The sequence below is a fragment of the Somniosus microcephalus genome, chromosome 19, assembly GCF_052327205.1.
Source record: "Somniosus microcephalus isolate GS21.2 chromosome 19, FLI_Smic_1.0, whole genome shotgun sequence".
Classification (NCBI taxonomy): Eukaryota; Metazoa; Chordata; class Chondrichthyes; order Squaliformes; family Somniosidae; genus Somniosus; species Somniosus microcephalus.
Window position 1 is genome coordinate 36,483,845 of NC_141005.1, and position 12,477 is coordinate 36,496,321.

The window sequence follows — 12,477 nt, forward strand, 5'->3', positions numbered from 1 at the left end:
CATATCAAAGTTTGCAGATGATACTAAGATGGGAGGGAAAGTAGTGAGTGAGGAGGACATAAAAAAACCTGCAAGGGGACATCGACAGGCTAAGTAAGTGGGCAGAGATTTGGCAGATGGAATACAATACTGGAAAGTGTGAGGTTATGCACTTTGGCAGGAAAAATCGTAGAGCAACTTATTATCTTAATGGCAAGAAACTGGAAAGTACTGAAATACAAAGGGATCTGGGGGTCCTGGTGCACGAAACTCAAAAGGTTAGTATGCAGGTGCAGCAAGTGATTAAGAAGGCCAATGGAATGTTGGCTTTCATTGCTAGGGGGATAGAATATAAAAATAGGGAGGTATTGCTTCAGTTGTACAAGGTATTGGTGAGGCCGCACCTGGAATACTGCGTACAGTTTTGGTGTCCATACTTAAGAAAGGACATACTTGCTCTCGAGTCAGTACAAAGAAGGTTCACTCGGTTAATCCCGGGGATGAGGGGATGGACATATGAGGAGAGGTTGAGTAGATTGGGACTCTACTCATTGGAGTTCAGAAGAATGAGAGGCGATCTTATTGAAACATATAAGATTGTGAAGGGGTTGGATCGGGTGGATGCGGGGAAGATGTTCCCGATGATGGGTGAAACTAGAACTAGGGGGCATAGTCTTAGAATAAGGGGCTGCTCTTTCAAAACTGAGATGAGGAGGAACTACTTCACTCAGAGGGTGGTAGGTCCATGGAATATGCTGCCCCAAAAAGCTGTAGAAGCTACATCATTACATAAATTTAAAACAGAAATAGACAGTTTCCTAGAAGTAAAGGGAATTAAGGGTTACGGGGAGCGGGCAGGAATTTGGACATGAGTCTAGGTTCGGATCGGTCATGGCCCTGTGGGTAGCGGAGCGGGCCCAGGGGCCGTGTAGCCTGATCCTGCTCCTGTTTCGTGTGTCTAATTCTGTTAGATTCAGGAGATGGTTCTGTGATAGTGGATTGACGGTTAGGATCAGATCAGCCATGATCTTATTGAATGGCGGAGCAGGCTTGAGGGGCCGATTGGCCTACTCCTGCTCCTATTTCTTATGTTCTTATGTAAACTAGTCAAGTTTGTCTACCTTTTATTGTGTAGTTTTTAAATAAAGAACATTGCTCCATGTACAAGCCAAATAATATGGATGCTCTCAACTTGCTGTAAAAGGCCTGCACCTTGTAAGTGTTATTGGAATGCTTTTCTAAAATTACTTTCTTCCTGACATCAAAGAATTGTTTAATTTGGAAAGTAAAAGTTCCTCTCAAATAGGCCATTCCAAACTCCACCAAATAAAAGCACATTATGAAATATTAACCAATATTTTGGCCAGATATGTTAATCAATGACCACATCTGTCCTTGCTACACTTGCAAGTACTAAAGGCTGGCACTAGCAAACATTGGCCATTGGCTGCACTGCTTCTGATTCGCTGCTATGCTCGCTGTGGTCTATTCAAATTAAAAATGCAGGAAATTTTGGAGGAAGTTCGCAATGGCAAGAGCAACGTGCTAAGCAGCAAAATTTACGATCTTGCTGTTGCAGGAAATTCTGGGCCAATGTCAGTGCTACGGTTCGGTAATGCAATTTTAACAGTAAAAGAAAGACTTGCATTTATATAGCCCCTTTCACGACCACCGGATGTCTCGAAGCGCTTTACAGCCAATTAAGTACTTTTGAAGTGGAATCACTGTTGTAATGTTAACTCATTCTCTCACTGTCTCTCTCCCCTGCCCTGCCCAAACATACACAATGAGGGCATCACGTTATTTACATAGAAAGAAAATAATGAAAAAGTTATTAGTTACTTGAAATGTCTTTTTACATGGCAAGGCCCCAATTTTAAGTTGATGCAACATACAAGCAGGAACCAATGTTCTGGATGTTTTACTAAAAGTAATGTGTTTTAAAAAAAATAAAAAATAAATTTAAAAAAATTAATTGATTGGTTATCAAAAGTTGAGAAACATAAGCGAAGAGTTGTTAAATTTTGAAGTAGTAATTAGGTAATTCCACAATTAGATTTTTCAGAGCTTGAATATTGTAGGAGGAAGGGAAGGCTGAGGTAGATCAAACGTTTTGTGTTTTTGGGTCATTAGGAGACTCCAATGAGTATTTAAACACAGAGGATGTTGGACAGCATATTTGGTGTATAGAAGGAACATCAGTAAAATTCAGATAGGGACTATAGTATCGATAAAATAGAGACAAGAAAGGGAGGGGGCTAGAGGTGAAAAACAAGTTGCTTATCCTACTTTTTTCAGGAGTGCGAGAGGTGCATTGAAGCCTCCTGAGATACGGGAGCATATTCCATTCTTGGGCTAGGGCTTTATAAAGAGTGAAGACGTTTGAGGAGAAGTGGTGTTTGGGACAAATAAGTTACATAGCTTCTTGGAGGCAGATTTAGCAATGGAGGAGTTGTGGAAGTTGCATTTGATATCAGAGGAGACAGTGAGACCAAGAATGTTGATTAATGGCTGCATCTGTCATCCTCATGAGAGGTAAGAGGTGATAATTAAGCTTACAAGTGATATGAAGAAACTGTTTGAAGGATTAATATACAAGATATTCGTTGCCCCTTTGAGTGGTATGGAGAAGATGATGTGATTCGGTCTTGCATTGCAGGCACACGATGTGAATGAAGTTGAATGCAGAGTCGACTCGCGGATGGGGTTGGATGATAAGTGTAGGTCACTAATATGAAGAAGGAAGAGTGGATGTAGTGTATTTAGATTTTCAATAAGGTGCCACACAAGGAGGTTATTGCACAAAATTAGAGCTCATGGGATTGGGGGTAAAATCTTAGCATGGATTGAGGATTGGTTAATGGATAGAAAACAGAGAGTAGGAATAAATGGGTCATTTTCATTAGCAGGCTGCAACTAGTGGGGTATTGCAAGGATCAGTGCTTGGGCCTCACCTATTTACAATCTGTATCAATGACTTAGATGAGGGGAACAAGTGTAATGTATCCAAGTTTGCCGACAATACAAAGCTGGGTGGGAAAGTAAGTTCTGAGGAGGACACAGAGGCTGCAAAGGGATATGGTCAGGTTAAGCGAGTGGGCAAGAACATGGCAGATGGAATATAATGTGGAGAAATGTGAAGCTATCTACTTTGGTAGGAAAAATAGAAAAGCAGAATTTTTTTTTTAAACTGGTGAGAGATTGGGAAATGTTGGTATTCAGGAGTCGTGGGTGTCCTTGTATACGAATCACAAAGTTAACATGCAGGTACAGCAAGCAAATGGTATGTTAGCCTTTATTACAAAAGGATTGGAGTAAAAGAGTAAAGAAGTCTTACTACAATTATATAGGGCCCTGGTGAGACCACACCTAGAGTACTGTGTACAGTTTTGGTCTCCTTACTTAAGGAAGGATATACTTGCCTCAGAGGGAGTGCAACAAAGGTTCACTAGACTGATTCCTGGGATGGGGGGATTGTCCTAACGGGAGAGTGAGTAGATTAGACTAATATTCCCTAGGGGTTCAGAAGAATGAGGGGTGATCTCATTGAAGTGCATAAAATTCTTACAGGGCTTGACAGGGTAGATGCAGGGAGGATGTTTCCCCTGGCTGGGGAGTCTAGAACCAGGGAGTCACAGTCTCAGAATAAGGGGTAGGCTATTTAGGACTGAGATGAATAGAAATTTCTTCAAAGGGTTGTGAATCTTTGGAATTCTCTACCCCAGAGGGCTGTGGATGCTCACTCATTGAGTATATTCAAGACAGAAATCGATAGATATTGGGATCATGCAGGAAGGTGGAGTTGAGGGAGAAGGTCACCCATGATCTTACTGAATGGCGGAGCAGGCTCAAAGGGCTGAATGGCCGCCTCCTGATCAATGTTGCCTCGAATTTTTTGTGTGCCGCGTGGCATTTTCACTAAAAATGCAAACTAGGCAATACACAAAATATTTCTGTAAATTTGCCAGCACTGTCAAAATAAACTTTCCTGTAAAGGTATTTTAATTATGATGCTTCTATGTTGCCAATTTACAGATACTTAAGTGATTCATGTCATAATTTGGACAGCAAGTGCTAAATCATGTATACCCCTGTACAACCATTTCAAAAGTAGGTGACTTGCAGGTGCTACTATGATTTCACTGTTCAGTAATAGTTGCAATTTTCTTCTGATCAGGCCCACATCACTGAATCCTCTGCCATCCTCGATGAAGAGCTCAATTAGCCCAACATATCCCCAGCAAGCCTGCAATTCAGCTAATCGGCAAGACCTTTTCATCATCTCAAATCTTAAATGGCGTTTCCTCACTGCAGGCTCTTCGGCTATTATTTCATATGTCTTTTGTAGACTACCTGCAATAATTCATACCATAAACCAGTACCATTTTGTTTGGCCAGTCCTATACTGTACATCACTCTTGCTTCCAGGCCACCTTTATTTCAGCTTGGAAATTTGCTAATTCCAAGAAAGGTCGTCCCATTACCCTTCCAAGTATTTCCCTATACATTAGAATTTCTTAAAGTTCTTGCTTAATCCATTAGGGCTCTAGTAATCCCATGTTATGGATGCTCAGTCGTTGAGTATATTCAAGACAGAGATGGATAGTGCGGGAAGGTGGAGTTGAGGTAGAAGATCAGCCATGATCTTATTCAGTGGCGGAGCAGGCTCGAAGGGCCAAATGGCCGACTCCTGATCACTGTTCCCTCTAATTTTCTGGGGGTCACATGGCCCATTCAAAAATCCACGCGTGCGCGGTTTTTGCATGTAAAAGCCGGTTGCACAGGAGCTCTAGACAGCTGCGGACCTCTAGGACTCTGTTCTTGAATCAGTTGAAATGTGACTTGGATATATATTCAAAATCTTGGACTGGATCTAGCACCTTGCACTTCCGAACAATCATAAAGGATTTCCACCAAAGCTATGTCCATGGCTATCTAGTTTTCTGTGTTGTAGTTGGTAGTTCATCCTGGTCTTTTTCCCCATTAACTGATGGATTCCCTGGCATTCTGGCCTCTTATCTACCCTGCTAGTTACAACCTCAAAAAAACTCAATAGATTTGTTAAGCACAATTTCCCTTTCATTAATCTGTGTTAACTCTGCCCAAAGATAATGGCCTTTAATTTGCGGTCAGCAGTGATGGGTTGGCGATCACCATTGGCCTCGAAGAAACTGCCCACAGAGTTCGCACCAGAGGTTTCTCGACGTGTAATTGATTGTAGCTCTTTGAATAGGGGATTCCATTGGCGATGCAGCAGTAACATCAATCTGCCAAAGTAGCAGTCACATTGAAGAATTCTCGCAGACAGCAAACCAGGAAATGAAAAGCAGCTTTTATCCTCACTTTGTAAAAATGTTAGAGAGCAAAATAAAGATTGTGACTTTCACATGGGGAAAAGGTAGAAGCCGAAATATCATGAACAAACTTTTTTATCATATTGGAGAAATTTGGCATTTCACAAATATAGAAAGTTTTTCAGGGCCAGAACGGTTGTTGAACAGTCAGTATGCTGTTAAAACCCCAGTTATACCTATTCCAACAAGGCTTAACAATTAATGGGGTACGATTTTCTAAGTGCCCTGTTACCATGTCCCTAATAACAGATTCTAGCATTTTTTCTACTACTGATGTCAGGCTAACTGGCTGAAAGTTCCCTGTTTTCTTCTTTCTTGAATAGCAGTGCTACATTTGCTACCTTCCAATCCATGGGACTGTTATAAAATCTAGGGAATTTTGGAAGATCAAAACCAATGCATCCACTATCTCTGTAGCCACCTCTTTTAAAACCCTAGGATCAGGTCCAGGGGATTTGTCTGCTTTTAGCCCTGTTAATTTCTCCAGTACTATTTCTTTACTAATACTAATTTCTTTAAGTTCCTTATTCTCAATCGACCTTTGGTTCCCCACTATTTCCGGAATGTTTTTTATGCCTTCCATGAATACAGGTACAAATGATTTGTTTAATGTCTGCCATTTCCCTACTCTGCATTATAATTTCTCCTGTCTCTGCCTATAAGGGACCTATGTTTACACTTGCTTATCTCTTCCTTTTCCTTTTTAGATTCCTACAGAAGTTTTTGCAATCTGTCTCTTGCTACTTTACTCTCATTCTATTTCCTCTTTATCTATCAATTTCTTTGTCATCCTTTGCTGAATTCTAAAATCCTCCCAATCCTCAGCCTTGCCACTCTTTTTGGCAACATTATAAGCCTCTTCCTTTTACCTAATGCTATCTTTAACGTGTGTTGTTAGCCACAGTTCGACCATTTTTCCTGTGGATTTTTATTCCTTAAGGGAATGTATATTCGTTGTGAATTATGAATTATTTATTTAAATGGTTGCCACTGCTTATCTACCATCATATCTTTTGGTGTGGAGATGCCGGAGTTGGACTGGGGTGGACAAATGTAAGAAATCACACAACACCAGGTTATAGTCCAACAGCTTTATTTGAAATCACAAGCTTTCGGAGCGCTGCTCCTTCTTCAGGTGAAGTGGAGAAATGCATAAAGACACAGCTTATATAGTCAGAGAATCATGTCAGATGTTTACAGGTAACCTTTCCAACTGCCATTTATCGCACCTCGGCAGGGAGATAATCACAGCAGTCAAAGGTGTGAATGGTGTCCAAACAGGTCAGTCAGGGAAACATTACATCAAAGAACAATGAGGTGGGGTCACAAGGGGTCAAATATTGCAGATGCTGGGGTCTGTATGAAAAACAAAAACAGACAAAAAACATTTTTTTTGGCTGGAAATCACAGCAGGTCCAGCCGCATCTGTGTAGAGAGAACAAGCCAATGTCGACTCGAGTCTGGATGACCCTGCATCAGGTGGGGTTACATGTAGCGTGACATGAACCCAAGATCTCGGTTAAGGCCGTCCTCATGGGTGCGGAACTTGGCTATCAGTTTCTGCTCGACGATTTTGCGTTGTCGTGTGTCTCGAAGGCCACCTTGGAGAATGCTTACCCGAAGATCGGAGGCTGAATGTCCTTGACTGCTGAAGTGTTCCCCGACTGGGAGGGAACACTCCTGCCTGGTGATTGTTGCGCGGTGTCCGTTCATCCGTTGTCGCAGTGTCTGCATGGTCTCGCCGATGTACCATGCTCCGGGGCATCCTTTCCTGCAACGTATGAGGTAGACAATGTTGGCCGAGTCACATGAGTATGTACCATGTACCTGGTGGGTGGTGTCCTCACGTGCGATGATGGTATCTGTGTTGATGATCTGGCATGTCTTGCAGAGGTTGCTGTGGCAGGGTTGTGTGGTGTCGTGGTCGCTGTTCTCCTGAAAGCTGGGTAATTTGCTGCGAACGATGGTCTGTTTGAGGTTAGGCGGCTGTTTGAAAGCGAGTAGTGGAGGCGTGGGGATGGCCTTAGCGAGGTGTTCGTCATCATCGATGGCATGTTGAAGGCTGCGAAGAACATGGCGTAGTTTCTCCGCTCCGGGGAAGTACTGGACGACGAAGGGTACTCTGTTGGTTGTGTCCCGTGTTTGTCTTCTGAGGAGGTCTATGTGATTTTTCGCTGTGGCCCGTCGGAACTGTCGATCGACGAGTCGAGCGTCATATCCCGTTCTTACAAGGGCGTCTTTCAGTGTCTGTAGGTGTCCATCGCGTTCCTCCTCGTCTGAGCAGATCCTGTGTATTCGCAGGGCTTGTCCATAGGGGATGGCTTCTTTAACGTGGTTAGGGTGGAAGCTGGAGAAGTGAAGCATCGTGAGGTTGTCCGTGGGCTTGCGGTAGAGTGAAGTGCTGAGGTGTCCGTCTTTGATGGAGATTCGTGTGTCCAGGAATGAGACTGATTCTGAGGAGTAGTCCATGGGGACCAAATTCGCACCCCAATACGCAAACATCTTCATGCACAAGTTCGAGCAAGACTTCTTCGCTGCACAGGATCTCCAACCAACGCTATACACCAGATACATCGACGACATTTTCTTCCTATGGACCCACGGCGAAGAATCACTGAAAAGACTACACGATAACATCAACAAGTTCCATCCCACCATCAAACTCACCATGGACTACTCCTCAGAATCAGTCTCATTCCTGGACACACGAATCTCCATCAAAGACGGACACCTCAGCACTTCACTCTACCGCAAGCCCACGGACAACCTCACGATGCTTCACTTCTCCAGCTTCCACCCTAACCACGTTAAAGAAGCCATCCCCTATGGACAAGCCCTGCGAATACACAGGATCTGCTCAGACGAGGAGGAACGCGATGGACACCTACAGACACTGAAAGACGCCCTTGTAAGAACGGGATATGACGCTCGACTCGTCGATCGACAGTTCCGACGGGCCACAGCGAAAAATCGCATAGACCTCCTCAGAAGACAAACACGGGACACAACCAACAGAGTACCCTTCGTCGTCCAGTACTTCCCCGGAGCGGAGAAACTACGCCATGTTCTTCGCAGCCTTCAACATGTCATCGATGACGACGAACACCTCGCTAAGGCCATCCCCACGCCTCCACTACTCGCTTTCAAACAGCCGCCTAACCTCAAACAGACCATCGTTCGCAGCAAATTACCCAGCTTTCAGGAGAACAGCGACCACGACACCACACAACCCTGCCACAGCAACCTCTGCAAGACATGCCAGATCATCGCACGTGAGGACACCACCCACCAGGTACATGGTACATACTCATGTGACTCGGCCAACATTGTCTACCTCATACGTTGCAGGAAAGGATGCCCCGGAGCATGGTACATCGGCGAGACCATGCAGACACTGCGACAACGGATGAACGGACACCGCGCAACAATCACCAGGCAGGAGTGTTCCCTCCCAGTCGGGGAACACTTCAGCAGTCAAGGACATTCAGCCTCCGATCTTCGGGTAAGCATTCTCCAAGGTGGCCTTCGAGACACACGACAACGCAAAATCGTCGAGCAGAAACTGATAGCCAAGTTCCGCACCCATGAGGACGGCCTTAACCGAGATCTTGGGTTCATGTCACGCTACATGTAACCCCACCTGATGCAGGGTCATCCAGACTCGAGTCGACATTGACTTGTTCTCTCTACACAGATGCGGCTGGACCTGCTGTGATTTCCAGCCAAAAAAAATGTTTTTTGTCTGTTTTTGTTTTTCATACAGACCCCAGCATCTGCAATATTTGACCCCTTGTGACCACACCTCATTGTTCTTTGATGTAATGTTTCCCTGACTGACCTGTTTGGACACCATTCACACCTTTGACTGCTGTGATTATCTCCCTGCCGAGGTGCGATAAATGGCAGTTGGAAAGGTTACCTGTAAACATCTGACATGATTCTCTGACTATATAAGCTGTGTCTTTATGCATTTCTCCACTTCACCTGAAGAAGGAGCAGCGCTCCGAAAGCTTGTGATTTCAAATAAAGCTGTTGGACTATAACCTGGTGTTGTGTGATTTCTTACACCATATCTTTTAATCTAGTTTCCCAATCTACCTTAGCCAACTGAAAACTTAACTAAATCACTCAAATGCAATATAAAATTCTATCATATGATCACTCTTCCCCAAGGTTATTAATTAACCCAGTCTCATTACACAATACTAGATCTAAAATAGCCTGTTCCATAAAATAGCCTGTTCTCTAATTAGTAAGTAAAATGACTCTAGTTCAGTCAATTAATTATTTCCTTTATTAAAAGCTCATTGCAAAGAGGATATAAAGTAACTATTAAACTCATAACTGTAGAGGACCTACGTCCTTTTAAGCAGTTTATTTATTTCATAATAATACTTAATATTGGAGGCTTGGCAGAGTGGTGGTATGGGATGGCTTTTGTACACAGGGACAGAATCTATGCCCATTCATGGTCAATGGATGGAGATTTGTATTCAAGTTAATTGTGTAGCTTAGATTCCTGAATTTTTCAGCTGTGACATTCCTGCTTTCTCAACAAATGGAAAATAAACATCCCTCCAGTTTAAAAATAGCCATCCACAGAATTATAGAATGCTATTGCTGCCGAAACATGTGGGATTCTTTGACTGTAGAAAAATGTGTAAATGTCACCAGTTGGACATTCTGCGTTCTTAAAATGTATTTTTAGTTGGTGGTAAGAGTACTCTGATTTTAAAAAGCCAAACTTCATTTGATATTGAACATTTGACTGGTCTATTTTTCAGCATTTTAGTCCACTTCATTATAGTCCACTTAATTTTTTTTTTTTTTTTAAATCTCTGAATATGGGTGTTGCTGGCAAAACTGGCATTTTTTGCCCATCCTTAGTTGCCATTGAGAAGGTGGTGATGGGCTGCCTTTTCAACCGCTGCAGTCCATGTGGTGAAGGTACTCCTACAGTGCTGTTAAGTAGGGAGATCCAGGATCTAGACCTAGCGACGATGAAGGAACGGCATTATATATTCAACAATAGATGGTGTGACTGGGAGGGGGAGAGGACCATGCACCTGCTGCCCATGCCCTTCCAGGTGGTGAAGGTTTGGGAGGTGCTGCTGAAGGAGCCTTGAAGACGTGCTTTAGTGCATCCTGTAGGCACACTGCAGCCATGGTATGCCAGTGGTGGAGGGAGTGGACGTTTAGTTATTGGATTGAATGCCCATCAAGCAGTCTGCTTTTGTCCTGGATGGTGTTGAGCTACTCGAGTGTCACAGCCGCACATATCCAGGCAAGTGGAGTATATTCCATCACGCCCCTGGCTTATGCCAGAGTTTCTGGTCAATGGTGAGCCCTCAGGATGTTGATGGTGGGGGATTTGACAATGGTAATGCCATTGAATGTCAAGGGGAGGTGGTTAGACATTCTCGTATTGGAAACGGTCATTTTCTGGCACTTGTGTGGCATGAATGCTACATGCTACTTATCAACCTAAGTCTGGATGTTGTTTTGGACTTGCTGCATGCGGGCACGGACTGCTTTGTTACCTGAGGAAGTATGAATTTGGCTGAACACTGCAATCATCAGCAAATGGCCCAGTTCTGACTTTATGCTGGAGGGAAGGTCATTGATGAAGCAGCTGAAAATAGTTACCCTGAGGCACTACAACGATGTCCAAAAGTATATTTACTGTGCATGGTTGGTAGAAATGGAATCCTAAAATATATTGCAGAAGTAATCTGGGCATATTTAAAATACTTATTTGGAACTGTGACATGTGCAGAATATTGCAATGAAACAATTTTAAGATGCATAGTTATCTTTTCCCCCTCTCTCCCACCCTAGCTTGAAAAATAACCTATTTGGCATCTTTGATTTTACATTTTATGTTAATAGTGGTGTTCCATTCAGTCCTGTAGTGCAACAGTAATGGTCATAGTTCCTAAAAATTTACAGAATAAAACATATATATTAATTTAATAGAAATAATGTTTGGATGAAGCACCTAACTCTGCAAATCTGCTTGTACAACATGAAACGGGTTAAACTGAGTTTTGAAGCTAGTTTTCATAGTGATAATTCCCTTCTGCTTGTTTAACACTTTTTTTTAGATTGGTAATGTGATGAAAGCTTATTAGTTTATTAATTAATTGGAATTTAGCAGTCCTACAGAGGACGTACTGCAGATAAATGCAGGGAATGAAAAAGGCCCAATGATCAACAGTCCTGAGGTTTGGATTGATCCATGCAATAATTGAGGATCCTCTAGCAGAGGAGCAAGCAGCAGACGGGAAGTGTGTTGGAACATTTGCTCAACCAACACAGTATTTGGTTTTCGTGTGTGTCCCTCTCTTCCACCCCCCCCCCCCCCCCCCCCCGGGCCTGGACGCTCGCCCTCTCTCTCCCCCTCCCTCCTTCCCCCATCCCCTCCTTCCTCTCTCTCCCTTTCTCCCCCCCCCCCCCCCCCTTCACTGCCTGCTCACACCCCCTCTCTTTTCCCCCCCCCCCACTGCCGGCTCCCGCATTCTACCTACCCCGGCTCGTCTGCTCTAAATTCAGAATTATTATCCTTGTTTTCAAATCCCTCCATGGCCTCTCCCCTCCCTATCTCTGTAATCTCCTCCAGCCCAACCTCCCCCCACCCCGAGATATCTGCGCTCCTCTAATTCTGCCCTCTTGAGCATCCCTGATTATAATCGCTCAACCATTGGTGGCCGTGCCTTCTGTTGCCTTGGCCCTAAACTCTGCAATTCCCTGCCTAAACCCCTCCGCCTCTCTACCTCTCTTTCCTCCTTTAAGACGCTCCTTAAAACCTACCTCTTTGACCAAGCTTTTGGTCACCTGTCCTAATTTCTCATTATGAGGCTCGGTGTCAATTTTTTTGTCTTAATACTCCTGAGAAGCACCGTGGGACGTTTTACTACGTTAAATGTGCTATATAAGTACAAGTTGTTGTTGCTTGCCCCTCTTTTTCCCCCCCCCCCCCCCCCCCAACCTGCTTGCGGACTCTCCCTTTTTCCCCTTGTGTTTTCTGCTGAGTTTAGTATTGAGATGCTATCGGGAAATATTTGCTCTGTTTTCCATCTGCTGTGTTCCCTGCTCCAACTTTAGTACAAAGTAAAAAATAAAAAAAACTATTCCATGCATGTTT

General features: G+C 43.7%; 1 protein-coding gene across 6 annotated transcripts in view; it reads left to right on the forward strand.

Moving 5' to 3' along the window:
- atxn2 (ataxin 2) overlaps positions 1 to 12,477 on the forward strand; it is a 104,106-nt gene that overhangs the window by 35,351 nt on the left and 56,278 nt on the right. The gene's annotated exons all lie outside the window — the stretch shown is intronic.